General features: G+C 41.8%; 1 long non-coding RNA gene across 10 annotated transcripts in view; it reads left to right on the top strand.

Moving 5' to 3' along the window:
* Positions 1 to 348: 348 nt before the first annotated feature.
* LOC138066863 (uncharacterized) overlaps positions 349 to 26,919 on the top strand; it is a 190,200-nt gene continuing 163,629 nt past the window's right edge. For 7 of the 10 annotated variants that reach the window (XR_011140462.1, XR_011140454.1, XR_011140456.1 and 4 more), the window contains exons 1-6: positions 349 to 484; positions 2,698 to 2,875; positions 3,678 to 3,875; positions 9,897 to 10,022; positions 20,701 to 20,832; positions 22,346 to 22,495. This is a non-coding gene — a long non-coding RNA (uncharacterized lncRNA). Of the gene's footprint in view, positions 485 to 807; positions 855 to 2,697; positions 2,876 to 3,677; positions 3,876 to 9,896; positions 10,023 to 20,700; positions 20,871 to 22,345; positions 22,496 to 26,919 lie in introns of all 10 variants that reach the window. The other 3 variants (XR_011140459.1, XR_011140457.1, XR_011140458.1) reach the window with 3 other exon arrangements.

Raw genomic sequence — 26,919 nt, forward strand, 5'->3', positions numbered from 1 at the left:
CCTGTCCCAACAAGCAGGTGCTGCCCAGCAAAGCACTGAGAATGGGTAGTAACACTGCCAGGCTTTTTGCAAGGGCAAGAGTCAGGACACTCTCAGATACTAGTCCTTTCCTAAAGAAGTCCATGCAGATGAGCACAGTGCAAGGCTTTGCATCAGCTGGCCTTTCTGGTGGCATGCAGTGAGATCTGTGGTCTTGGACCTGGGCAAGGGACCTGTTTGCCTTGGCCATGGAGCCTGTATATGTGCTGAGAGGTTATGATCATGTGCCCTGAGGACTTAGGACTTCTGTCTGGCTGGGAATTGTGCAGGAGGTTTTGGCGAGACTCCCGCATGAGGTTTCATTTCAGTTTCCTTCCACATTGCAGGTTTGCAGAAGTACAGATCCTGCACAAAGCAGAGTCAGACTTTGCCACCACATCTGTACATTTTGCCTGGTGAAAGAAGGAAGGAGAAAGCAGCTCTGGGGAGCAGAGGGACATAAAAGGTAATGTTAGTGGTTGACTTGAGACAGAGGTTCAGAGGTTTTGGTGCTTTCCTTGTTGGAGGGGGGTGGTTAGAGCCAAGGTAACAGTGTGATGCCGGGTATATTGGAATGATATATTAAGCAGAAATAAAAAGAGTGGATATGAGGAAAGTGGCTTATATGAATTGTCACACACGTACCTATTCAGAACATTACACATCCCAACCCTAAACCCTTCAGCAGAACGGAAGAAAGTATCTAAGAAAGTTCTTACGACTTCAGATTACTTCTTAAAACTGATCTGATAAAATTCTAGTTAATCAGAAAAAAAACCACTTTTTTAGGAATAAACTCAGCATTCTTTTAAGTTCTTCTTAAGTATCACTGAATGGTAAGTTTAACAATAATTCTGATTGCTTTGCACAAGTGATTGTCTCTTTATTTGCAATAACTTTTGCATATAAATGTTTTGGGTGTGTGTGTTCATAAATGTTTTTAAAATTATAAGGGCTTTCATTCTGAGACAAGAAATTAGGTACAATTAAGTTCACTTGACAGTGTTTGCTGCTGCCCTCTCCCCTGAAGAAAGGGGAATATACTTGTGACTTATGCATCTTATAATTTCCAAGTAACTGGTGTATTCTGAGTGATAATTTGTATAATCATTATTATTTTATCAGGTGATTTTTCCTAGCCTACCTGCTGGATAGCAATAATTATTTAAGTTTTATAAATATTGAATGTACTTATGAGATTATTTATTATATTTGGGAAGCGAATCTGTTATAAGATTTTTTTGGAAAAGATTTCTGTTTAGGATCTCATCATGAGGAGATACATGACCTATTTCTAGAATATAAATATGTTTGCTTAATGGTTTTAACAAACTAATTTAATTTCCATTTGTATTTATTGGTGAATGAGCATATGTGAAAAATTAAACTAAACTTGTTTAGTTTGTTCTATGATTAATTTTTCAGTTTCTACTTAGAATATGGACTATATTGCATCTTTTTGACTTCTGTTTGGAATGTGTGGAAAAACAGGTTATGTCACTTCCCTAATGCTTTTTCTTCTTAGAACAAAAATATTTATTTCAGATACGATTTTAGTTCTACTTTGCACTTCATAATTTAAAATGTAAATATTTTCAATTTAATTTTATTTGCAAACAGGTTGATGCAAAGCCGTCATTAATTATTTAAACTTTTTGTTTTAGTAATCATCTGATCTATTTTCTCTTAAGTAATGGTAAGAACCTAAGACATGATTAAAGACCAAATTTCAGAGTATTATCAATTATCCTCAGTGGCACTGCAAAAGTGGCCTAATTTTGATGGCGTTGCTCCTATATTAGGATATTCTTCATCCAGACTAAGTGAAGATACCGCTCTCGGGCCCTAAAGTGACAGCAAGAGTTTCATTCACATAATTAATGTGTTTTCTATGTCTAAGCGCAGTGTTTCTTTTCAGTCAAAATTAAATGCATAACTTTCCTCCAGCATGTTTCAGGGAGTAGGGATACTTTTCCTGTCTCACGACAATGTTCTCTTATTTTGCAGTAAGAGTAGAAAATCACATGTAAAGTCTTTGTTGGGGTGTAAATAAATAAGGAATGTGATTTATAGTTCCACTTCTCATATATCTTTTCTTATGAACATACAGTGTTCTGCTAGTAATTTGCAGGTGTATGAACTCAACAATCTGTCAGTTTAGCAAAATTATTGGCATATAAAATAATGGCAGTGTCCTTTAGATGGAGAAAGTGATTATCCTCAATAGAGAGAAAGTGGTTCTACTCTGAAGTATGTTATTTCAGTTCAATTTTTAGTTCAGCATACATCACATATGTAAGGATTTAATATTTTGCTGCACTGCATTTTTCAGTATTTTGTGATTAACATAAAATATAAAGTAATTTGTCTTCATCAGACCCTTGTCCTAGTCTAAACCTAACAATCTTCTTTAAAAAACTTACTTTTGAAATAAGTTAATTCTTTCCTATTTAGAAAATGGGAAACCTATTGACATAAGCCACACATATAGAAGTGCAGAAGGTCACTTGCTATGCTAATTATGCTAGAGCACCACCAGTTTTAAAAGTTAGCAGCAAGCTAGCAAGTGTTTTTTGGTGAAGTCACTCTGTGAAAAGCAGTTACTAATTAACGCTAATTTGTTGTGTACTTTGTGTCATGAAGGTGATCTGTCATACAAAGTGTTGGCTCTTTTGTCAGGTGCAAACATCAACTGTCAAGCCAAGGACAAAGCCACTCCCCTGTTGATTGCTGCACAGGAGGGCCATGCCAAATGCGCGGAGCTGTTGTTATCCAAAGGGGCCGACCCAAATCTCTACTGTAATGAGGAAGAATGGCAGTTACCTATTCATGCAGCAGCTGAAATGGGCCATAAGAAGTAGGTGATTGATTAAAGAATATATTCACATGAAAGATTCTGGTAAATTCAACCTGACCAGCCAGGAGGATGGTCTGCAGTGTGTGTGTCACTGAGGCCTCTCCGCAGCTGAGGAGGAGGTCAGGCTGCAGTAGATAGCGAGAGCGTTTTTTTTCCTTCCGCTTCCTCTGAAGGGAGAGATGGGTTGGCAAAGTTGTCAGTACTAGCAATGCCTTTAAATCAAGCGCTGCCTTCATTGCTTTTGCAACGCTATGCAGCTTGGAGTCTCTGAGGGGCGCCAGTAGCTTCTGCTGGCAAAGGAACCAGTGTTTGTCCACCGATCCCTGTTAGCTGGGAAGGAGGTGGGTCAAAGGCGTGAGTTATGAAAGGGAGTGATTTTTCTGCTTCAGTCTCTCGGGGAGTGCTGTTGAACTCCCCGAGAGTAAATGTTCATTTTTGCCTGCAACCCGCATGTTCGGTTTACTCCCAGACTTCGCAGAAGTCTGGATCGGAATGCGTACCGCAGGCACGCTGTCTTGCTGTAAAAGGGACTGTTGGATAAGCGGACGTAGCCATCTGCGGTTTAGTTAGAATACGTTTGTTGCTAGCCTACACCGAACAGTAGAACGCAAGTTTTTGGAGGCGTTTAAGGCTGCGTGCAGCAATATCACTTTTACAGCCGGTCACTGATGTAAACCAATGCCAAAGCACGCTATGTTTGTTGTGATCCGTCATGAGCTTACGAGAAACGACCAGAAAATTACAATGAAACTGTTTGATGAGACCTCACAAATAAACAGTGATCGTAAATATTTATCCGCAGTATCCTGGAGCTGCTCCTACCACTTACTGATCGGATCTGTGACAGAGGAAAAGGCAAAGTGAGCCCTGTGTATTCAGCGATTTATGGTGGTAATAAAGAGTGCTTGGAAATGTTACTTAAGCAGGGCTACAGTCCGGATGCTCAGAAGTGCCTCACCTTTGGCTGCAGATCACCCATGTGCATGGTCTTCCAAAAAGAGTGCGTATACCTCTTCTTTTTTTTGAAATTTTGAAATTACTTTTGAAGTTTTGAAATTACTCACAACTGCGTTGGCACCTCTTTGATTCCCTTTTGTGAACGTGCAGGGTGGCCCTGCCCTCCTTCCTCCACTCGTGAGATGACAGAGTTAAACCTGAAGTACTAGAGCGGCGTGCGGGGTTTGGGTGACAGGCGTGAGCTGAAGAACCTTGCTAAAACCTCCTTTGGGGAGCCTGGCTCTTTGAAGAGGAGTCTTGTAGAACATAATTGCAGTCTAGTTTTCTTGCTTTCAAAAGGCCTTATCAACCCATCTTCTGTCCTCTGGGAACTTGACTTGATGCTGTAATTGAATCAAACAGACTCCTAATTAGCTAGAATCTTTTCAGTGAGGACGAGTAGTTGGAAAACACTGATTTACTTTCTCTGTATGCCAGTCTTGTGCATGAAAATAAAGCTGCACAAGTTTATATTTACTTTTATAACTAAAGTACCCGTCCTACACGTGTTCATACCTGTCTTATTTAATTATTCATGGAACAAGACCACCATGCCATGACAACAGAATTATTGGTCCAACACAATAACTGTAATGAGGCCTTGAAAACTGAATGATAAATCCTTTTAGATCATGACCCATGTCATATTATGCATGGCATGTGATCGTGCACCTATGATTGCAGAGGGAAAACAAGAAAGTATAAAAAACCTTATCCATAAATATACACACATGTATATTGTAGGTCAGCACATTGCCCTTCATGTCCTTATTGTTGACTTTTCCTTTAGTAATAAAGTTTCTCATTCTTAATTCTATAGGAATTATTTCATGGAGAAGTACAGTATTATTCTAAAAAATCTAGATGTTAAAATCCTGAGCTCTCCTTGCCTTCCTCTCCAACTAGTTCGATGTATGAAATATTATTCAATGGACTGAATACTGACACAGCTCTGATCAGGATGGAGGATCAGATCTCACTCACTTTTGGGGAGTTTTGAGTTTTGCATACTGTAAAGAGCTACAATGTCAATATGTTTATAGATTTTAGTTGAGTGCACTTACCTGATACTGCTTTATGCCTTAGAACAACAGAGAAATTGAGAACTTCCATGTGGTAGGGACCAAATTTGAAAAACCTTTTTATTTTATCTTAAGCTAATTGCTCTCTTTAATTAATATTTTGCTAGAATGCAAGTTAGTTCCTCCTTTATAGACAGTCCTTCTCATGAATATTTTGCAGAGTAATGTTATGTGGCTAGTGTACTTCAATTAGTAAAATAGCTTCATTAAGCCTTTCAATCTTCTTAAAACTCAGATTCTAACAGAATGTTTCATGCATGTGGATCAAAATTTATTGCTTGTGTGCTGCCATTTAAGTTTATGAATTTTTGTTAGCAGTCAGTGTAGTTCATTGCACATTTAAAAAAATAAACAAACAAAAACCAGTTATCTAGTTGATCCAAAAACATAGTTCTTAGGGCTAGCTTACATCTGTGAATCCCAATTTCAGTTTCTTATTTCTGTGACATCTTTTCTACATGTGACCTGCTCTAATTTCCTGTATTTAAGGAAGAAACACCAAAGTAAGCAACATTTTAACAGTTCGTAGATTCCAGAAGATTATCTATTAATCTTTTCAGCCAAAATACTAACATTTAAACCATGTGCTTCTGTGACCTGATTAAACCAGTTGAGGCTTGAACACAGTAGACACTTGTAGAGGCTATTTGAGAAATCTCTTTGACTGGGCAAAGCTGTTCTCATTAAAAATGGTGGTTTTTAGGTGCTGTACTTTTTTTCCTCCTGAGTAAAGCTGTTGAAAGAATTAACGTGGCTGGGATATTCTTCAGTGAAGTTATCAACTGCCTTTGAAAGTTCTTTTGAGGATATAGAGATTCAGTTTGTATTGATCTCAAATGTTAAAGCATACATAAAGCCCTTTTAAATAAGTATGTTTCAATATATACATTTGTAACGTCAACACATTTCACTCATAAATATTATTGAATTACATAATTAATAGGATATATATATAAAATCCTATATATATATTATATTAAACATATATTATAGGATAGGAATAATTGATAGGAAAGCACATTCTTACATTGGCTTAGGAAATTTTTTACAACTTTACTGAATGGGTGCCATCAACCTAGGAATGGTATCAGAATTTTAAGAAATAACTTGCCAGTTTTGTAACTTTCCTAACAGGAAAAAGCGGCAACAATATTTTAGTTCAATTTATCCTACTTTAGCTGAAAGGGCTTATTTCAAGGGAGGAAATCAGCAAGAACACAATGTGTTTTCGTTTTTTATTTTTTGTTTTTTTAATAGTGAAGCATGTCCCTGTGGCTGTGCCTATTATAGCCTAATGTTTCTGTGGTTGGGCTGCAAATAATTTTGAATTGCTTTAGGCAGGAGCTCATCCAGATCCCAAACTGCGCATGTGAAATCATGCATCTGGATAATAGGCAGAATGTGCTTTACCATGTCTCCTATAAATTATGTATAAGGTTTGCAGTGAAGCAGTGCCTAGGGTATATTATTACTGCTTTTCATTGCAAAATCCTAGAAAGTGCCTTTAAAAATCTCTGGACATCATGTTCTGTCCCATTCTTAGTATGCAATAAAATAATTAGGAAAGCATGAAGGCCTGATAACTATACTAAAACTGTGCTATAAATGAGTCAAGTAACTTCAAAATCAGTTCATAGAAGTGATATGCAATCAAATTATTAACTGAAAAGGAACATGCACATTGTTGGTCATAATTTCAGCTATTATTGTGCTACAATTAATATAGAATAATCAACAAAATATTGAAATATGACTTATTCTGAATTGCAATGAGGCCAAGGAAAATGAAATTACTTTGACAATATCTCTGTATCTTTAAACGAACACAAAGCATCTGAGTTACTACCTGAGTTGAAATAGGCTATGGGGATTCAGTGGTCTTGTGAACACGTACATGTCTTTTAAGTCTGAAGGCTTGCTTAAAATGGAGGGTAGAAACTGTACTTAACACTGTGAGCTCTTGCTTGACAGCTCTCGAGTGTTTAAACACTGTCACTTTTATTGCGTTGTGCAAAACATATTGTAGGAAACATTTCTGAATCTAAAATGAGCACTTAAAAATGTTTGTAATAGTTCTGTGGGTTGCAGAGCCACCCACAAAAACAGCTGAATGCAAGCGCTAAGAATGTTCCCAATATGAGGATAGTCTCTGACTTCTGAGATGCAACGTTTTGATGTTTTCACATACCTGCCCATCTAATGCCCATGGCATGTTTTTAAGGTGAAATCTATTCAAGCTGGCATTGTGTTTTCTGTTTAAAATAAGCCTGCAGCAGATGAGTACTGTGGTAACATACAAATACAGATGTTTGCTAGTAAATGATGACTCTCTGTCGTATCACAGAATCATAGAATAGTTGAGGTTGGAAGGGACCTCTGGAGATCATCTAGTCCAACCTCCCTGCTCAAGCAGGGTCCTCTAGAGCATATTTCCCAGGATCGCATCCAGGCGGGTTTTGAATATCTCCAGGGAAGGAGACTCCACAACCTCTCTGGGCAACCTGTTCCAACCTGTTTCTATTAAGAATAAGAGAACAGGCTTGCTTTAAAGAGCTGGAAGCTTGCGCAGCTCCAGCTCACTGCTGTCCCTCTCGGACACCAGACGAGCATCGAGCATCGCTTGGTAGTAGCACAGAGGCAGAGAGCTGAAAGGGCTGGACGGCTCCTCGGGTCGTCCGCGTGGAGCTGCTTGAAACAGCGCAGAGAAGGCAGTACCATTTCCCCAACTGCCTACGCTTGTCCTCTCCATGACGGGTGTACTACGTTTTGTTGTGCTACACTGCATCAGCAGCTCTCCTCCTAGAACTTGTTTAGATAAGGTTTATGATTAATGGTCTTCAGCTGTTTCTGTTACCATAGTTTTTTTAGGGTGGTGTGGGGGAGAGCAAAGTCTGAAGGGAAACATTCATGGGTAAAGGCTAGATTCAGTCAAACTCATGTTTCCCCCCTTTTTAGGAAGAAAGCCAGGGTGAGAACTGCTTTCTCACTATCCTAGAAAAAGGCATCCTTATACCTTTTGACAGCAAGCATATCCTATGAGCCCTCAAATGTTGTTTAAACTGGAGTGTGCCATAAACTATTGTACAGTAATTGTAAGAAGGGAATGTCAAATGCCAGGAAAGAGGTCAGAAGAGATGGGAAACAATTGTAAGGTGAAGCTGGGCCAAGGTTAGGAGGGGGGGACTGGAATACAGTTAGAGATTGTGTAAAAACGAAATAATGTGGCAAAGATACCAGTCGGATTTTTGTATTTTTCTGCGTGTAAATAACCGCGTGGCGATTGTTTTGTACTTAGGCACTATAGAATTCAACTTGTAGGTAAACTTATGAAGCGTTTTCTTCTGGTTTTTGCTGTGCATGGAAAAGATGCTTAGACTTACTTCCATATTTAGGCGCTTCTAACAAAATACGAGTTGTATAACCTCCTTGCCATGCATTACTTAACAATATGAATGGAGTAGGAGTTTAAGATTTACTTAGTTTTAAATATTGATTTATGTTTCAGATGCAGTTCCGAGGGCATAACCGCTTTGTTATGCTACTTGTAGTTTCAATTGCATTCATTTTTGGTTTAGTGAAATTCTGTTATGCATTGCCATCCATGGCTTTCTAAGCGGTAGGTAGGGGAACGTGCGTAAAGGCTGGTGTAGGTGCGATTCTGTAGGTCCTGTGTATACGTAGAAGACTGAGAGTGATTAGAAGAGCGAGCATACTACAAAATTGCAATTCAGTCAGTGAGCTAATCTCGTTATACATTTATATGGTAGATAATGCTTTTTAGAAAGAATGCTTGCTTTGTTTAAATGCCTGTTTTTTAAAATAGTGTTTATTGTAGCATAATCTACAAAATTGAAGTTAAACTTATAAAAAATCAATATGAACTATTTCATCCTGGAAAACAACAAGAAAATAAGAGCAAATTGCATTTGTGCATATTGTTGACTGTCTCTGGCTCATTGTGCAAAGCAGTTGTTTAATCATATACTGGTCAGTCTAGCACCTTGACAATTTTAACAACACCACTGGGAAAGCAAGATCACCATTTTCTGAAAGAAAGATAGGCAGTCAGATAGTACTTCTCTATGTTTTTCAGTAAATGTATGAAAAACTTTTATTGGATTTAGTCAAATGTGTGATCCCTTAATGCTGAAAAATAAAATAATTTAAAAAAAAAGCTTAAAAGGGCATAAAATAACCTTTGACGTGAATCTTTTGAAAAAGCAAGTTTATAAAGAATTTTCAGACAGGAACTTCTGCATGTTTAGAACACTTATTTTTCCATTCAGACGAAAATTTAGGAGTGTATGCATCTAGCTAGGAAGGATTCTGTGAAGTTGCATGGCTTCTCAATTACATAATATGAAAACAGTTACTTGTACCTGCTGTGCTACTCACTTATCCAATTAAGCTATTGTTAAAAGTTCTTCAGACATTGTAAAGTTTGAAATGTAAATCATACTATTACTGGATATGCACAAATGCAATCTCGGGTGGAAGGAGAGTTTGAAACACTTGTGAATTCTCTCTTTCTAAATGAATAGCTAAATGTATCTGATCTGACATCTTTTTTTCTCCAAATGTGATGGAAAAGCGTATAATGCCCTGGTAACGGGAGACATTATTAAGATTCAGATGAAAAAGGAATAACAAATTAGTGCAGAGGAGAATGATGCCTATTATTGTAGCATATACATTTTAGAGCAGATACTTTTTCTTCCAGTTTAATTTATTTCTAAAAAGTAATGGAGGAAGATACAATTTCGTAAGTAAATGTTTATGCTGTCAAAACCACTTTGGATTTCTCTTTGGTAGTTTTCTGTGTTTAGGATATACATTGTTAACAATCTGTTAGAAAATAGTAAAGCATTCTAGGGACTGATCTCATTATAATTTTATGCTATTTTGTAAAATGATATAATTTATGGGATTTTTTTGTGTTATAGGGGGTTTATCCTGTGAATGAGGATGACCTTAATTTCATTCTGGAGTTCATGAACTTCTTCCAGCTGTAGAACGAAACCTTTCGGACTACAAGGAGAGCTCCACTTGGATTCCAAACAGTCATTTTGGTAAGCAATACAATTAGAAAAAAGAAAAGAAATCTCTGTGTATAGCGTTTTCCAGGATGTAAGTGGGAAACGGCTCTTTGTGCTAATGCGTGATGGCAAGAGAAGGTCAACTAGTCAATAGAAATCACATGTTCAGATACTGGGGAGCAGAAATAGTACTTAGAGACAAAAACATATTTGAATGAATTTCACTCATGGTATTATTCAACACAATAGTGAGCAGGTTCCAAGCAGGTATTTTTATCCTCTCCACTGTCCTCTCCACTTCAAATTAATAAATGCACGCAAATAAATATGTGTGCCATGTTAAATGCAATGCAAAGTAACTGAGACACTCTAACAGCCCCCATAATGTTGACAGTTGCTATTCCTAACATTTTTGGGATCCTTCCTTGGTAGTCCTACTAAAATTATAGCAGTGCACAGTGAACTCAGTAACCAAACACAAAGAGAGAAGGCAGAGGAGAGAGGGGGGAAAAAAATAAAAAGTTCTTGCATTTTTCACTTTGCCAACAGTAACTGGGGTTAGCAGACCAGCTGTTGTGCTGAGATATAGGTATTCCCACTGAAAAGTACTAAGTACTTGGACTGAGATAAGCTGCCCGTGTGACAGAGCACAGGAAATTACAAATGAGGGGCTCATGTGGAAAAGTTCAAGAACTGGTATTCGCACCTCCAGGCAAAGCATGTCCTTTCTATACGAAATTTATGGTCTTGTGGAATTATGCACCTGCAGTACTTCCTCTTCTCTACTGGAAGAGCAGCTGCTGTTCATCTGCTTCTTGCCAGCCACTTGCGACTGAGCTGCAGATGTCCATCCTGAACTCTCCTTTACAGACAACGTTTGCAGGTCTGTGTTTGTGTAGTTCAGTTTGTAGCTAGTTGTCTTGCAGTGATTTCTGCCCAAACTTTGAGCTTGCCCCTACCACCCAGGACAGTGGGAAGCCAGTGACCCCTGGCGAGTGAGGGTATTCCAGCAAGCTAGAGAGCTGGGCATAGCTGGCTTTGCAGGCAATCGGCTCAGGTCCCACACTGCTCCCTGGTCGTGGAGCATCGCTGGCACTGATGTTCCTGTCTTGGCCCCTCCAGAGCTACCCAGTGTATCTGCTTCAGCGGGTGCCTGGAGCTAGCAAGCATCCCAGCTAATGGAGTGTGGTCCAGGTGCTCACCCCTGGTCACACAGAAGCAGCAAGGTCTTCTGTGATTGCTCACCTTGTGGTCAGTGCATGGAAGGTAACCCTTGGAAGAGTGGTGATGTTGACTGTTCTCTTTGTGTTTCTGGAATGTGATGCCTGTTTTAATCATAAGTAAGTGTTGCCTGCATAAGTAAAGCTTGTGGCTTGCAGGCACTAGAGTACTTGCACAAAGAGCAGAGTTCAGTTAGGGTTTAGAAGTACGCCAGTATCCCAGGTTAAAACGGAATGCTACTTCCCATTCTTAGAAAGGGGGAAATCAAACTATAGCAGAAGGTAATGGTAAAATATTTCAGAAATGTGGTTTCTGAGTTTGCAGGAACTATTTAGTAATGCCACTGATAAATGCCCTATTTGACAGAGTTTCCTTTTCTTCTTAAAATCTGCATGTCTTTGCTTTTTCTCCTTGCAGGCAATAAGGACCCTGTAAATCTTTGTTGTACAATGCAGAGAAGTTGCTGTAGGATCTGCGCTGCTTCTGTTTTGGTTCTTCATCAAGCTGCCTGAAAGTGGACTCTGATCTTCTTAATAGGAAACACCACTTTGTGTCACTGTGTGTTCTGTGCTCTGTTTCGCAGTGGTCTTTCCTTATTCTCCCATTTGAAACAGCAGCAAGGTTGATTCGGTGGAGTATGAGGGTAAAAGGTGACACAATAAGCTAATACGTGTTTTCAAAAGGCTTTTTCTCTGAACCTCTGTAACTGTTATGGAAACAGTTTGACCCTAGATTTCCAAGGAGTAGAGTCTCAGGCACGTGCAACAGCTAAATTAATTATTTACTTGAATGATGGTACACCAAAGTAACAGCTCGAGCTGGGTGCCTATGGGAAGGGACCCAGAACAAAAGAATTATTAAGTTGTTATACTTCATACAGTCTTTTTTTCCTGCTTGCCAGTGAAAGTGTCTTTCAATCTTCTTTACTGAGTCAGTGGTGTCTTTCCCTCTGACTGGTTCATGTCTACATCCTGGGACCGTTGCTAGATGGTTGCTATGTTCCTGCTCCGCAGTACTGTATCTTATCCAAAGGTCAGCCGTTACCTCTGTTCATTCTGGTCACTCTGTTCAGCATCCTGGAGGGCTGGTTCTAGCTTGCAGTCGCGACATCAGCAATGTTCTTCAGGTTACAGTTCAGTCCTGTGGCCTGCAGGCTTCACCTAATTTAGGCACTTATGCTAAGCAAGAATCAGACTTATGCTAAGCTGAAGCTAAGTCGGCTACAATTCCTTTCTCTGACAGAAACGTTGCAGAAAAAATTTCGCTTTAAGAAGATACTGAACCGAACTGAGTTCTTTTTTTCTCCCCTTGATTTTGGGCTTTTTGAGGGGAAAAAAGGGCTGTATTCTTACAGCAAGAGAAAAAGAGTGAATCTCATCCCTTCCTATTCAGGGTAACTTCTGAGCTGTATGGTACTCTCCTTTCCAACAACCTGTGATAACAACCTGTAAAAGATTTTATTGCAAATGTTGACTTCTTTTCTGCTGTTGTATTGAAAAGGTCTGTGTTTAGTGACTTGATCTCTATGCAGTCTTTAGTGCCTGCTATTATCATATTAAACACAAAGCCTGCACCAGAAGAGTTTTCCAAGAAGGCGAGTTCTGCTTCATTCTATGAATGAAATAAGTGAGAATCAAAGCCCTGAAGCAAACACTGCTTTTCAAAACCCTTACACGTTTCTGACTGCAAATAGAAATAAATTGAATTGTTTTGTAGGAGTAGTGAATATAGTGCATAAAGTTAAAAGCTGGGCATTGTGATGGTAGCGTGGAGCTAAGATGTATGCTGGGAAAGCTACTGCCTTTTCAGTTGAAAGCCACCTCAGAAGGATAAAAGTGCAGTAGGCTTTATTGCTTTTTGGAGATCATCATAAGGAGCCGCATTTTTATTGGTGAGAATGTGCTAAAATGCCGCGGTTTTGATTTATAATTGAAAGAAGTAGTATTACCTGATGCTTCTTGCTGACAACTCGGTATTGTGTTGGTGAGTTGTATGACTTGGTGTTTGCCGCTCGGAGTTCCAGCATTAGTTCCCTTGTTTAACGCAGGAAAGTAGCCAAGGCTTATCTGCAGCAATTACAGAATATTGAGTGTGCAGTATATATTATGCAGTTCCTATATGCAATATTGTATTCAGTTACTCATTACAAAAGACGTTAATCTGAAAAAAAGACCAGGCCTCGGTTTCTGTGAGCGTGATTATGCGCTGTTAGTCAGGTGCACGAGGGGTGCTTTGGCCTCTGTAGCAACACCAACATGTTCTTGCTGAAGTCAGATCAGGTATAATTCATGCCTTGTATTTTGTTTGCGATGAGAATGCCACCAAGCTCTCCTGATTGTTAAAGCGGTTTTGGTTTTTGCTTCCCTGCCTCCCCCCCCAAGAGACTGTACTAAATTGTATATCATTAAAGTGATGACAGTAGGTAGGGGTTACTGTTCCACAAAGAAAAGAAATTACGTGCCAGGAACTGCAGTTCTGACTATTACTGCTTGCAGATAAACATTATGCACCCTTCCTCCAGGGGTCCAGAGCTTCAGAAATATTTTGGAGCCTCTGGATTGTTAGTTCCAGGCTTTTAGAAGCCTTTTTAGAAGCAGTTCCAGAAGAGTTTGGGGGCACCAGAGTGGTTTCTAGCGCTGGCAGGTTCCGAGAAGCATGTAATGCCAGGCTTGTGCGTTACAAAAGCAAACACAGAAAACCGCAGAGGCGCTTTTCAAGGGAGAATATCTATTAAAGACAGTTAGTTTATTCTTGGCTCCTAGCACGTGCTCTGCTCTTTGCTCCGATGTGTGGGTTTTTTGGTAGTCTGGTGTAGTGTCTTAGGACTCTTGTTTTCTTAGTTTTAGATCATTGTTTTTGTCCTTATTTCTGGCCCACTGCTAAGTAATATGTGACTCGGGTTTCGTATGAGCCATCGTGATGGCTGTTGCCACAGTCAACGTTCTTCCATCACTATCGTAGCTGGTATTCTCCTTTGGGGATTAGTTACAGTGGCCTTCTGCAGCTGCTTCCCTCCTCCTCTTCTGCCATTTCTTTTTGACTAGTTGCTACGGTCAACGCCAAATACCTTGTCCACCGAGATGGGAGCTGGTCGAGTGTGGTCCGAGGGGGAAGGGGCTTCAGGCCGACCCTCTCCCAGCTTCGGGGACGTGCTTGCAGTTTTGCTTTCCCAGTTAAAGCTCCCAAATACGCGCGCTCTTGTCTTTTATGAATGCTCTTGTTGCTCTGCTGCCCTCCTGTTCTTGAAATAAAGGTCATCGAATTGCTTATGGAAGCCACGTAGCCGCAGACCACTCAGTGAGGGGAAGGGATAGCAAAGATAACAGTGTGTGATTGTCAGTTGCTAAATAGACAAACAAGAAAATGAAATACCGCCTTTTAATAATGAAAAGGTTATGCTAAACTCTGATGAGGAATTGTTTTTTACTTTCCTGTCGGCCGGCAGACATGACGTAACGTCTGCACCTGAGTCCTTTGTTAATTACGTTAGCCTTTTCTTCCATCCCTTGCCTCTTTGTCCGTTCACAAAAAGGCGGAAGCTGTCCCCTCTGCTACTTCTGATGTTCTTCCTCTGTTTTCTTTCCTTCTTATTTGACCTGCTGTCATAGCCAGGCTCTCCTTGCCTGAGTTTTAGCGCCGACACCTTCCTTTTGCCGATTTGATTGTCTCTCTGCCCTTGAATGCTGTTGGCAGAGAGCCTGGTCTACTGACTCCTTTAATGCCTTTAAATCTGCCTCAGCTTTAGTTCAGTCTGTGTTCTTTTTTATTAGGTCTCGCTCACAACACCTAAAGCAACCGGGATCTCTTTTGTAGGTCAGTTTTAAGCAAGCCTCCCTTTTTTAACTAGCCTGCCTTTGTTCTTCCTGCAGTCAAATTTAAATCAACTTCCTCAAAGTCCCGAAGCTTGACTGTGTCTCTGGCCTGCCGCTTCATGGTACTTTTAGAGAGAACGTGATGTAATGTCTTAGGTACGTTCCTGTTGAGACCGGAGCAAGGCTTGGCCTAGTATGTCTGTTCCGGTTTAAACCCACCAGATGTTAAAGGTGTAAGGTTGTTCCAGGTGACTCCAGCTGCTCTGCACTGGCGGAGGGGTGTAGAAAAGGTTTCTTGGTAAATGAGAACGGAGGCTGGGAGTGCTGGTCTCCAACAAGAGACTTATTAGAAGGTAGTGAGAAATGTGACTTTTGTGTAAAGAAGCCGAGAGCAGCAGGTGGGAGTGGAAGGACGCAAGTCCTTTTGGAGGATTCAGTCTAGTGGAGTTTTGCTAGCTTACTGTCACGCGGCTGATGTTAGTGTTGTCCCTCTGGTCATATCTGAGCCCAAAGTTTGAGGCTTGTATCAGGAATAAGCTACTCCACAATATGAAAGTTTGGTTTTGAGTGGCAGACTAAATTTCAGAAGTGCACTAAATAAAATATTTTAGTGTAAGCCTTTATTTTTCTTGGCTACTGCGTGCTGTTCAGTCACAGAAATACTTCCCCAAAGCAGGACTAGAAACAAATTCTGCATATTCTTTTTATTCGGTAGAAAACAATTGATCTGAAATATCAAATTATGTGATGGTATTAGCCATCAGGATTGAGAGGTATCTGACACTAATCAAAAACTGAGAGACCCACAGCTTTATTACCAATTTTTTGCAACTTAGGTTAACACTTTTCAATGTCTGTCCTAGAACAATAAGTATCTAAGTATTCTGCCATGCTTATTAATGCAGTTCATGCTTTATCTGTTACCTAGATGAATAGAAGTAGTGGTACATTTTATAGCTTTAGTGTTTTCTATTCCTGTTTGCTGGAGACTGACACAAGATGGCAGGCACAAGCTGTTCTAATTTTCCTGTATATATATTCCTTTAGGTATTCTTTTCAGCTTGCGTGTGTGTGTACACACATGTGGAGAGATGTAACACATCAGCTGTTCAGTTTTGGCAATAACCTTTCCAAGGTATTTGAATATATCTTAAAATAGGGTGAACTTTTGCATTCTTTTACTGCATTTCTTGGAACCGTGACTCCATCCCAGGTGTAGACATGACCTTCTCAGGCTGGGAACTGAAATGCTGGAAACATTTTAACATTGGAAATAGTAAGCCACATCAGTGTGAGGAACTGGTTTTAAAGACAGCATATAGGCTGGTGTTTATCTAACCTATTCCTAGCTTCTTAGAGTATTGCTAAATGGTAACTGCTTAGCTGAGTTTCAGGTTCTGGTTGATATTATTATACAGTCATGTTAGTCAGAATGAAGCTAAGGAAAAGGTTTTGCCATGGTTAAAATGTTGTGGCGTTTCTTCCGTCCTTCTTGTTCTGTTTTGGAAAATGGCATTTTTGTCAGATGTGAACCATTTTCTAGTCTTGGGAAGACACTCTCCAAAAACGTAAAAAGTGAAATGCCTTAGAAACAATGCAATTAGTGCATATAGTGCAGAGGCTGTTTAGATTTTAGGAGCTTTACTTCCTGAAGAGCTGTCTGTCCTGAACATGTTCTGGTTGTGACTGAGCTTGACTTTTCCTGTAATTAAGCTGGCTCTGCACTAGGGTCTGACATGCAAACTGAAAGTAAGGATGCTGTCTTGTGTTGTCAGTGAAACTTTTCAAGCAAGGAGAAGCTGCTTGGCACAACATGGAAAGCAGGACTAAACAAATAAAAATCTGAAATGGATTTGAAGATTTCAGCTGTGCTGATTGCTTATACAAATAATGATGAAATTTAGTTCTGACAGTTAAAAAAACTTAAAGAATTATATCCACACGTATTAAAAATACTTGGGGGGAGTGAAGGGAGGGAGACGATAAGATGGCAAAACAAATATTCAAGGTACTGGGTAAGGCTATAGTGGAAGTCGTCCAAATCATCTGTAAAGACTTGATTCAGTTCCTCAGTAGATGGCAGGTTTCTCACTCTGCTCTCTTCCTATTGCTGCTTGTGGCTTGAACCTTGTGTATGTTTCTGTGACTTCTTCTCCCATTATTAGAAGAGCAACAAAGTCTAAACATGCAGCAGCAATGCAGAAACTAAGCAGCAGGAACAACAGACCCTACTGTAGAGAACTGAAAACAGCACGCATATAAGCGGGTATTGGCAGCAGGTGTCTAAAAATACCAAGCCAAATGTCACAAGGAACAATGTCAACTTTATGGAGCCAACAAAAAATAAAATCTATTTTTACTGGTTTTGCTTTGAACAACAACACCTGAGGTTCTTGTTAATCCTCACGAGTGTCCTGAGCTTTTATTCTCTCAGTTTTCAGCTGTTGTGCTGCAAAACATTATTTGCATCTCAAGCTACCAGGAGCTTTCAAACTACAGAACAGTCATCTTACAATGGGATTTTACTCTGGGGAGGGATTGCAATGACTGCAGTTTTACTATAACAAGAGTAACTGTAAATATGTTATTTGGGCTTTAGATATGGGAAGAAGAGGAGGTGAGATGGGAGAATAGAAGAAGCCATACAGAAAGACCTTTAACTTTCAAAGCTTGTTGCGTGGAGTTTCACTTTGTTGCAGAAACACAGATGTAAAGTCTGATTTATTTCTGTGCCTGAAAAGAACAATTTTAAACATGTTGGCTGATATTACAAACTGTGAAAACATAAATGTATCAGCTGAATTTTCATGGTCAGCAAAGGGGTGGAAACCACATCCATACCAGCACTTGAAATGGACACTAAGCTCATGAGAGCTTGACTCCTACCATCTGTGTAGCCTGAACTTGCTGGTCCCCGGCGATCCCAAGTGGAAGTTGTAGGGTGCTTATTTGCAAGGCCTGTTCACCAAGGGCCTCCAATGTAGAGATTAGTCCTTCTTCTCCCTTGTTCCCATGTACAAAAAGGACCAGCTGTAATACAGCCTCCTTGGTAAGGCAGAGAAGGAAAGGGCCTGCTCTCAGTGCCAGTGAAGCTGTACTGACCTTGAAAGTCAATGAAGACATTCAGAGTTATGTGGTGAGCTGAACATAGGCTTCAAACTCAGCTCTGAAGCTAACCTAGGGAAAGCTGCTTCACTTCTCTGCACCTCTGCATCCTCCTCTGCAAAATGAGGTCAGCACTTTTTTGTGAGTGCGTTTGTGATGCCTTGGAGACCTAGAGATGAAAAACATTATATAGCTGATGAGTATAGTTAGCGTGATTCACTAGCTCATGAATCCTGGGCATGGATTGAACAATAAGCACCAAAGGCCATGCCCAGGACTTGGGACTCCTATGATGATACAGCATGTCAAGTCTGTGTACTGGACCCCAACAGCCATATCAGCGTGGAAGGAGAAGAAAGTGTGCAGTAGCACAAGCTAGCCCACCCATGTCAATATGCCCCCAGTGTTACTGAATGAGGCAGCGTCACCTCATAGGGGTTGCTAACCTATGTGACCGATGCAGAAAGGGAATCCCACTCCCTACCTGGCCTTGCTGGGAGGGCTGGGACACCCTCTCCACTGCTCTGAGGAAGTGGTGGGGCTCTTGTGGGGCCATGCCTGCCTCTGTGGGAATGGAGGGGGAAGGTGGGGGTATCGGAGCTAATCTGGGACTGCACTAGGTTTCTGAATCAAGCTACAACCTTTACTTTTTTTCTTGTTTGCTGTCTCCAGTGTTTTATTTTAGACAGTATTGATCACTTCAAACCTGGGCAGCACTGACAGAGACAATAGTGTTTGTCAGTAAGAGCTGCTCTGCAAAAGGGAAAGTCCTTAGACTGTCAGCAGGCCTTTAAAACTAAGAAAAGTGTTATTACTGTTCACTAATAAAAATGAAATGCCTTGTTAGCTGTTAAAATTGCATGTTACAAAATTTATCTGAAAGCATGTAGTTGGGGTGTTGTTAAAGTGGAGGGGCTGCTCTTGCGTAATCCCTTCTGATACCCAGGGCTTGAGTCAGATCTGATAAATTCACTTTTATATGTCAGTTTTATATTTATATGATTTATTTATATGATTTATATTTATATGATGGTCTTTCCTGGACCATCAACTGGGCCCAAAAAGAAAACAAGAAAGCCTGCTGATGATAATCTGCTCTCCTTCATAACTGGCTGCCCTATAAGCTGGGCTCAAATAGAGACTGTATGATTTAGCCCTTGCGTTCAGTAGAAGCTCTCAGAGCAGCTGTAATACATTTGTAAATGGCTACAGTCAGGCAGGGAGACAGTGACTGAAATCCTCCCACCGAACTGGGCTAGGGCACCTTCAGACAGCTTTGCAGTGCTTCTAATTATTTTCTGTGAGAGTTGTTGGGGTCAAAAGTGAGGAGGTAAAAGATGTCCAGGGCCAGAAGAAGGGAATAAAACACTCAGTAATATGCTAAAAGAAAGAAATAAAGCACAGACTGAAGGTCTAATGCGATTTTAAATATTGACAAGAGGCAGTAAAATAATCTTTAAAGAGACATGCTGGCAGAGACCTTACTTATGGTGTTCAAATTGCAGTAGGCAAAAGGAAGTGAGCCGTCATAGAAGAAATTTGTACAGGTAGAGACTTAAGCAAGAAACCTGCCTAATTCTGCTTTGGGATTCAACTTGAGCTTCCAGCCTCTGCAGAAAGTTTGACATACGGAAAGACTTCTAAAGACCTTGTGTGAAATCTTAGCCTTGTTAACATCCAAGGAGGTTTTGCCACTCAGAATATGATATCAGGATTCATTCCAGGTTTCTCCATGATAGGGCCTCTGCTCACGTGCAGAATACAACAAAAGAGAATTCACCACTTAAATGGCTTTCATACAACAGTGATAATGATTGGAGGGATTCAAGACCAGCAGCATTAACTCTTGGTAACTCTAATGAGCTCTATTAATTCCAGAGGGAGCGAGGAGCTCAGCGCTGTTACCAACTGAGGTAGACAGAAAATGGCATTTGCAGAAAAAAACCCCAGCACCTTCTCAGACAGAAGGGCAAAATGCTAATGAGAATGGCAGTGCATCACTTTCCATCTCCCAGCCTCTATGTCTTGTTCTTGCAGAGTTCCAATGGAAACAACATGAATCAGTCTTATCCCAGAAATATAAAACAGCTTTGAGTTTCAACTAATTTTTTTTACATGCCAGTGTAATATTTTTCTGCCTATCTTTCTTGACCTTTCTTATTTCCAGAAAATGATGAGAAGGTACTTTTTAATGAATTGGGATGAAAACTGTGCCAACCTGCAGAACGCACACCTATACCAGACTTTTGGAAAACAGAAGGCAGCCATGCCATGTCTGTGTAGCAGGGAAAGTCCCGGAGCATTTGGCCTGGGAATAAACTCCACAACCTGTAACGTAAATGTCTCGTTCAGTGTCCACCACTCCATGTTACTAGTTGCATTCTAATTGAATAGAGCATAATTTAATCAGAGGAAAAGAAGGATTATTCTCTCTGGACAACGACTATTGATTTGCAATATAATTGAAAGCCTATTGGAAAACCCCTGAAAACTGCTGACATATATTGCCTCAAAACCCCTGATCCTTAAGAAAAGAAAAAAAGCAGTAATCTGTTATTTTCTTGTCCTTCCAGGGCTTTGTTTGACAACAAACCATTGGATAATAAGAAGGGCCAGTGGTGACCAGTGACACACAGAAGACAAGAAGTACGATTTAGGACGGCTGGGGAAAGTTCCTACCACCTAATGCAGGAAATCATGCAGTGGTAAGAGACGACTTCTCTCCTTACGGAAAAAATCCTAGGTAATTGAAACCTTTTTCTATTGCAGAGGTCTAAATGTATATAGGACTCCATAGCTAATGACAGCAGGTCAGGGAAATTCCTTCTATATACAGTTTTGTAGGATAAAATGTGTGCTGCAAGGATAAAAATTTAGTGAAGTCAAAATTTCTGAAGAATCATGTTAGATATAAGAAGAAAACTGGTATTAGAATTTTTACATTCAGTGGGACTTTTCCGTGATCTGTAACGATTGTGAGGGGACACTACTGATGGGGAAATATTTTTTTGTTGTCTGCTCCATCTCTGCTCAGACAGCTTGGTGTAAAGGATCACTCTTACATAGCTATGAAAGTAATCTGTCTTCTAGGCTTTGAGCTAAGTATGAACAGGACCCTATTGATTTCTATGGGAGCTGAATTGGCTCATAAAGGTTCCTTTGCAGACATAATTGCAGGTCACTGCTTTCAAATATTTGCCATTTCATTAAATCAGGAGTGCTTTCAAAGAGGAGACTTCATCTCTAAGAGACTGCATGATCTTGAACAAATTGCAAAAGTTAAAATCGTCTGTTTTGTATTTTTCTGTCCATTTTGAGGTGACATCAATTAACTGTTAGACCTTCCGAGGTGCTGAATGCCCATAGATTAAGGCTCTTGTACTTTAAAACAAGGAGAGTGCATTTTCCTAGAAGAAACCGAATTTGATGGACTATCATGATTTGCTCTCTGCTGTATAGCTCCTAAGGTTATAATGGTAAGTAAAGACATTTAGGAAGAGAGTATATTTTACAAGGGAGCTGGGTAGAGACTCTTGGCTTGGCAGATGACCACCACAGAAAAGTATGGCATACATTCCAGACTGGATACCTGTATGTGTTAAGGGGTTGAGGACTACATTATAATGTGGTTGGGAGCAAATTCATGCTTGGAGGGAAAATCTGGGGCTCTGAGCTGCTTCAATGTTATTGTCAAAAGTTTGCAAAGGAAATTTATGTATTTGAAATCAACTACAAACTAGTTTCCATTCCATTACGTTATATGTGTTCCTTATGTGGATGTAAAAGTGTCAGCTTAAACATTTTTTTCCAGAGTTCCAGAAAACATTTTTCTTTAATTTAACTCAAGATGCAAATTGTCCCTAATGGCATCATTTCCACCTATTGAATAAAGATGAAGTAAAAAACAAAAAAAAAGGTCATTTTGTGCTTAAGAACACATCTGGAGAGCCATAGAACTGTATTTGCTGTATGTTTTGAGAGAAACCCCAAAATAAATGGGCAGTAAAGTTTGGTATAGGTATTTGTGAGTTCTGTCTTTAAAGTAGTTTGTGGTTTACCTTTATGTGTGACTGAACTGTGAGGTTTTTTTTTTTCTTCTCTGTATCTGTTCAAACCAGCAACGAAAAGATTCTTTTGCCTGTTGACTGTGTTTCCTTCTCCTTACTCGCTTCCTCCTCTCCACTCCACTGAACCCAACCACTTCTCTTCATGGCATAGTCCTGTCAAGTATGCCAAACTACTGGGTGGCGTGACGATCACTGACAGAGCAGAGAAAGAGGACCGACTTGGAAAATTTTGCCTGGGCAGATGCGTTACTGCTGTTCTAAGCAAAATGATGTTGTGAGCTCTCTCCAGCTGTCTCCAGAGGCAAGTTCCAAACAAATAAACAATACTTAGTACTTGGTAATAATCTAGTCTTAAAGGAATGCTACTGCCCTATTTGGGAAGATTTTCTACAGATGATTGTATGGTCACCTTTAGAAATAGAAGCTATTGAGGTCTGGGTTTAGCGTTTAGATGTTGAGTTTGAAGGGTGCTGGACATCTTTTTTGAGGAGACAATGCTGCGGTTGGCTATGTGTTTGGGTATGTGTGTCGGTGCTGAGACCACAGAGCCGTGTGCAGCTAGGGAGACAGCACTGAGAAACCCTGAAGCCAGGGGGCATTCTCCAAAAACAGGCACATCTTTCTTGCTTGAGAGTTTATGGCCTTCAGCCGCTGTGTCTTTGCTGAGATAAGGGGCGAGAAGTATCCTGTGGGACCGTATCTCTGCCGTGGCTGTTGTGCAGCTCGCCTGGGCACTGTGCCCGGACGTGCCAGGGCTCCTGAGGGATGGATGTGGCCCTTTGGTTCACAGCTCGGGGCCTGCCCGTGGTGGACGTGCAGGGTGAGGTTACGAGGAGCCACGCTGCATGTGACCCAGGGGAACGGCCGTGTCCATCGCAGCCCTGGCGAAGCAGCTGCCTCCAGCTGCCTTAGGTCAGCGCCGGCTGTGGGCCGACGGGCTGCTTTTGCACTGCTGGATGCTGAGCGTACTCTGCAATTAACTCATCCATGAACTGGGTGTCAAGAAAGCAGAGTATGAAGCTTTCTGTTGGGAGAAGGGGACGTCTGCACGTGCCAGTTGACGGCAGGCTGCGGGGGGCCTGGACAGCAGAGTCGGGTTTGGGACACCTGCGCCATCGCTGCCGCGCTGCCACCATCGCGGGGAGGCGCAGCCATGCCGCGGGCGCCCAGGCTGGCTCTGAGCAAAGGGGTCTGGCCGGCAGCAAGTAAAGTCATTCGGGGAGCCAGGGAGAGAGTAAAGTCAGAGAGGGAGCGAGGCAGGGAGTAGGCAGGATGCCGGTCGGTCGTGAGACCACAGTGCCCCGCTGTCCTGTGGCGAGATGGCGGCCGCCACGGCAAGATGGCGACCGCCTCAGCGCTACGCAAGGTGCTGGGCAAGTGTTCAACCAGGAGCGAGTGAGCCCAAAACCTTCAGCCAGGAGAGAGCACCGTCCTCCCTCTGCCAGGCCTAGCCACCCCAGGGAGCTATGCTGGGGGGAGCGCGGCCGCGACCCACGGCCCCCCTTCGCACCATGTCTAGGGCCCCGTGGCAGGCTGGACATGACCCCCGAGGATTAAATGCAGGTAACAAATCATGGCAGCCGTGGGGAGTGCTGGCAGTGGGAGGAATCAGCGTGTAACGCTGCCTCCTGTGTAGGGTCACGGCAGCCACTAGGCGCCAGCCGCGTGCCGGGCACTCGGCCGGTTCTGCCGCGCCGTGGGGCTGACCCGAGAGAGGCCCTCGCCTCGCCTCGCCGTGCTGCCCCAGGGCAAGAGGCGGCGTGGATTAGCCCTGTGCTTCCCCAAGCGCTGCCACGTGGCTGTGCAGGCCCTTCCCTGGGCCGACCAGAGGCTGATTTGTGCGGTCTTGAGCTTCCCTCCACCTTTTCTTCTGGTACCTTCCCCTGCTCCTTGCTGTTGCTCCTGACAGATCAGAGGGGAAACGCAAGCGGCCGTCGGCAGGGCAGGGCGAGCTTCTCTCAGGCATGACCCTGGCACAGGGCTTTCGCAGCAGCCCGGGCCGGGGGCGCAGGGGGAAGAGGGCGGACTGCATCAGAGGCCGGGTAAAAGGGCAGCAGGTAGTTTTACAAGAGCAGAAGCTCAAAAGTTGATGTATGGCCGTTATGAGAAGCCCCCTTTCCCGCTGGAGGGAGTGCAGGAAGGTAACTCTTCTTTGCGCAGCTGGTAAGACTCCTCTCACCCGGGCTTGCGTACTTGTGCTTTTAAATCTTCATGAGTTGCGTGTTTTCTTCGTAAAGCCAGGCGATGACGTGCTTTGTATTGGTTAAGCCCCTGTTGCCAGAACTTGCTGTAGAACCGAATTTGCGCTCTAAAGGCAGTGCCATGACTTGCAGCTTTGTGCCAGTAGTATGACCCATGGTGATATTTCTGTGCTGCCTACCCAGTCGGGAGCGCACAATCATTCACTGCGGCTGTCCTCTCGAGGGGGGCGCAGGCTACAGCTCATCTGCACCTGATTTCTAAGCCACGTACGTAAGGAGGGCTCAAAGGAACGTGACGGCTACTGACAGGAAAACAATTATCTTCCGTTCCCTGAGAGATTGCAGCACGTGTCTGTATTTTAGCTTACCTTACAGGGCCAATGTTGCTGGAAGAAGCCAGATAGAGACTCTCAGTTCATGTTACTCCTCTGGAATAAACAAACAGGCCTCTAGCCACAGAAAAAGTGACACCAGAAAGAGTCTCTGGTTTCTGAATGCTTGAAGCTATTTTTAGCCCTGAGTCACCAGCCTTGTGTCACAGTGAATTTGCCACAGCTCTCCCATCTCCTGTGAAGATAGGCAGGCCATTTTTTAGGTCTCATATATTAACTAGAACTAGGAATCTGCCAGCATTCATATACCAGTCGTCAATGGTAAGGATATTAATTGTGTATGTATATACAGCTATAGCAGCTCTTACTCCCATGCACCTGCAGGAAGTAAGGCCTGGTGGGGGCTGCAGTTGTATCGGGAGGTGAGACAAGCTCTCTTGGTCTCCACAGTCTGATCCATGGCCAGGGTGCCTTCACGTCTCAGCTTTCCTCAGCTGAGGAAGGGGAGCTGAGGAAGGGGAGCTGTGAGCTCAAGAGCTTTCCCCTGGAGCTCTGAAGCGAACAGTGGGTTTGCTATGTAGTGAATGGCCGCTGCAAATGCGCTGTGTGTTGCAGCCCCCACAGCAGAGGGGGGAGCTGGAGGAGACCCTTTGCATTTGAAGTCAATGCTAAAGTTTCATTTATGTGTCATTGGAAAACCAGCTACTTCTTCCTTGGTTAGTGAAACCATACGGACTTTCTCCTCCACGTTGTTCCCAAGTAATCATGGGGCAGACAGGAGCTGCCTTGATAAGAAGAATCATAAACCAGAAGTTGTCCTGTTGACTTGCAACAGACACTGGGCCTGCAAGCATGCATATGGTGGGCTTGAAAACTTTGCTGGATTCCGGATTGACATTAGGTGTCCAACACTCAGTTTCTGGATCTCACAATAAAAGTCCCTTGAAAATGTTTGTACTTTAGACTTGACTGTATAGTGTCTGTGTTTTGGACTGTGTGTATATAATTGTTCCAGAAAATGAGTGTGTATTTGATGGCTTGATGCTATATCAGGAAAAATCCCAGCATATGTAATATTAATTGTCTGTTAGAAGATGTGATCAATTTTATAGGTCAATTTATTAAGTTAGCAACTGTTCTACTCAGAGAGAAAAGGGAAAAAACTCTCTGATTTATAATGCAGGCTCAAATTAAATCTTTCTAGAGACCTGGTACAGCAACCTCTATTCTATGTTGGATAAGAAAGTGGTTATTAGCAAATCTTTGCAGGTGACAAATGAGATATACCTTGTTTCAGCTGGACTTTTGGAGATAGAGACTGAGACCATGGAACAAAAGAAGTAAAACTAACATTCATATTTTATTCTTCTGGTGAAAATTCACCGTTACGTAAATATTTATTATACGATCCGTTTGTAACCCTTAGCCCCAGTCAGGTCTGAGTTGCATCTTGCTAGTGAGGATATGGATATGCTATGGCTGAGGGCAACACAGCAGCATTTCTAGCCTATGTTTCATCAAGCTGGAGTAAGGGGGCAGAGTTTGCATGTGAAGCTACATAAAACAATGGTTTCTGTGGCATTTTTGTTTGCAAGCTTAGAGGGTCTAACTGTCTGCGAGATACTTGGATGGCTCGTGGTAATGCAAAAAATACAAGCGCTGCTGTTAGAGAGCTGTACCAAGGAATGGTAGTAGGTCCTTGATTTTAGGTCCTTGGTATTAATTTTATTAGGATTTGGTGATGTGCCATGGTTCTGAATACAGGAAGTTCTGAAGTTCTCCACTTGAGAGGTCAATGGATGTTGTGGTCCTTCGTTACCATAGAAGTGCTACTAAAGTTGTATGAAGTTATTACTTGCAAGAAAAAAATGGCATGACTTAACAATGGAAATAAGGGAGTGAAAATGAGGTATCAAACAAGCTGAGAGCTTTTTGAACAGATTACAGAGAAGGCTCTTGGAATCTTGGAAATTAAAATCTTGCCCTGTGGACAAAATTGACCTCCTTTTACTTGAAGAAGAAGCAGAAAGAAAACAGAATGACCCCCGCCTTACCTGTTGCATAGGTTTCGGTTTTACTTGGTCCTAATCAGATTTGTGTGTGCACTCCCATTGATGTTGATAGAACCTCTGGCCAAAACTGGCAGGGAAAAGCCTGCAGCTCTCTGTAGCAAGCCTTCAACTCAGGAAAAC

This window comes from Struthio camelus, chromosome 3 (genome assembly GCF_040807025.1).
Source record: "Struthio camelus isolate bStrCam1 chromosome 3, bStrCam1.hap1, whole genome shotgun sequence".
In the NCBI taxonomy this organism is placed as follows: domain Eukaryota; kingdom Metazoa; phylum Chordata; class Aves; order Struthioniformes; family Struthionidae; genus Struthio; species Struthio camelus.